Source organism: Trichechus manatus, unplaced genomic scaffold (genome assembly GCF_000243295.1).
Source record: "Trichechus manatus latirostris isolate Lorelei unplaced genomic scaffold, TriManLat1.0 scaffold00019, whole genome shotgun sequence".
Classification (NCBI taxonomy): domain Eukaryota; kingdom Metazoa; phylum Chordata; class Mammalia; order Sirenia; family Trichechidae; genus Trichechus; species Trichechus manatus.
The window spans coordinates 1,593,366-1,595,484 of record NW_004443955.1 but is presented as its reverse complement, the minus strand read 5'-3'; the positions used below and the strand labels follow the sequence as shown (position 1 = coordinate 1,595,484).

General features: G+C 38.8%; 1 pseudogene; it reads right to left on the bottom strand.

Moving 5' to 3' along the window:
- Positions 1–324: 324 nt before the first annotated feature.
- On the bottom strand, positions 325–1,840 carry LOC101360044 (protein downstream neighbor of Son pseudogene; annotated as a pseudogene).
- Positions 1,841–2,119: the final 279 nt, after the last annotated feature.

Here is a 2,119-nt window from a genome sequence, read left to right as displayed (position 1 = left end):
GGAGAAGAGCTTGTTCTTTGGACCAGCATCCCTTCATTGAAAAGCTCCTAGACCAGGGGAAGATTCACGACAAAGACCTTTTCCTAGAACAAACAGAGAGAGAAAGCCTTCCCCTAGAGCTGGCACCCTGAATTTGAACTTCTACCCTCTTAAACCGTGAGGGAATGAACTTTTCTTTGTCAAAGGCATCCACTTGTGGTATTTCTGTTAAAGCAGCACCAGAAACTAAGACAAAAGACTTTTTTTCTTCCTAAAAGACACCATTTAGGCTTACTTTGGTGTTCAAGCTCTTCAATTATAAATGTAGTTGATCATTTCCGCCTTTCATGAAGATGATTTCCCCAGTAATGTTATTTGATTAAGTTGGTTCAGAGTTTTAAGATGCAACCCACAATTAGCAAGCTTCTTAAGAAAAATCTCCTTATCTAGTTGTCTTAGTTATCTAGTGCTGCTATAACAGAAATACCACAAGTGGATGGTTTTAACAAAGAGAAATTTATTTCCTTACAGTGAAGCAGGCTAAAAGTCCAAATTCAGGGTGGCAGCTCCAGGGGAAGTCTTTCTTTCTCTGTTGGGCTTCTCATCAGTGTTCCCCTGGTCTAGGAGATTTTTCCTGCAGGGACACTGGGACTGAAGGACACACTCTGTTTCTAGTGCTGTTTTCTCTGTGGTAGGAGGTCCCCATGTCTCTCTGCTCACTTCTCTTTTATATCTCAAGAGATTGCCTCAGGACACAATCCAATCTTGTAGATTGAGTCCTGCCTTACTAACACAACTGCTGCCCAGACTCCCTCATTAACATCATAGAGGCAGGATTTATAACATACAGGAAAATCACACAATACCGGGAATCAGGGCCCAGCAAAATTGATATACACATTTTTGGGGGGACATAATTCAATCCATGACACTAGTACTTTATTCACTGGTGGGAGGATATTAAATAATGTTGTTGGCTAACACATATGCAGTTCTACAGAAAAAAAAACCCCTCTGTGAAGATATGAGTAACATGGTCACAGAATATAGAGAATGAAGAATGGCAGGACTTGTAATCTCCAAATTAAATAGCTCTTTGTATCCAGAAAGAGCTTGCGTCTTAACATTTACGCTTCATGCCTCAAGCTTTTGCATTGTTGAAAGCTACAGAAAGCTACGGGAGATAACAGGTTGGTAGAATCCCTGCCTGTGGACCCAGGGTAACAACTAAATGTGGAGTTGATTAAAAAAAAATTGAACAATGTAAAGATGTTGATTCGTTTCACCATTACAACAGACTCAGGCCTGTGATTTATCACTGTCACATGTTTCTTTTTACACAGCTTGATAGAGAGTATGTCTTTTTTTTTTTTTATTTTGTATGCCCGTCTCTTCCTGTCAGGAAAAACTTTACTCTTCATCCTCATCACTGCTTGCTTGCTCCTTGTTGCATGTATCTTTTTCTTCTTATAAAAATTTTTGTTTATTAAAAACAGAGAAAATTTGATATCTACATTTTTCATAGTTTCTCTTAAACCTCTAGTTGTGAGAGATACGATAGCTGTGATGACATCATTTCCTGTAAATCTTGCTGCGCAGAACAAGACAGTAAACGGATAAGTAAGAATGTAGAAATACGGGCAAAATTTTGTCTTCAGCAAGTTCTATAGAGAAGTAAATCTTAAAACAAACCACTCATTTAAAGGTACTACACGGTTTCATTATTTGACAAAGGGCTTGGCCTTCTAGTCATTTTTCTATCAGCTTCAATGTCAGGTAATAGTGGTAGCCAAAGCAAAACAGGGTGGAGCCAATAGAAAAGGGTCTACTGAAAGGCATAGCGAAGCTCACTGGAGAGGTATAGTTAAGGTCCGGGTGGTGGGGAAAATCTGTGGATTACCGTCAATACTTGTAGTTAATTCACCTTGAATGCTTATTAAAGGTAAGACAGAATATTGGGTGCTTTTTCCTGTCTTGGAGCACCCTCATTGATCTGAACTGAGGGAATTTGTCTTTTTTTTTTTTTTTTTTTGACAAGATGGCTCAGTTATTTATTTTTTTGTTTAGTGTCTGTTTTGTTAATATCTATAAGGGTCCTTGTCAGTAGGTGGCCAGTTGGGAAATGAGTCAGTCAACTGGC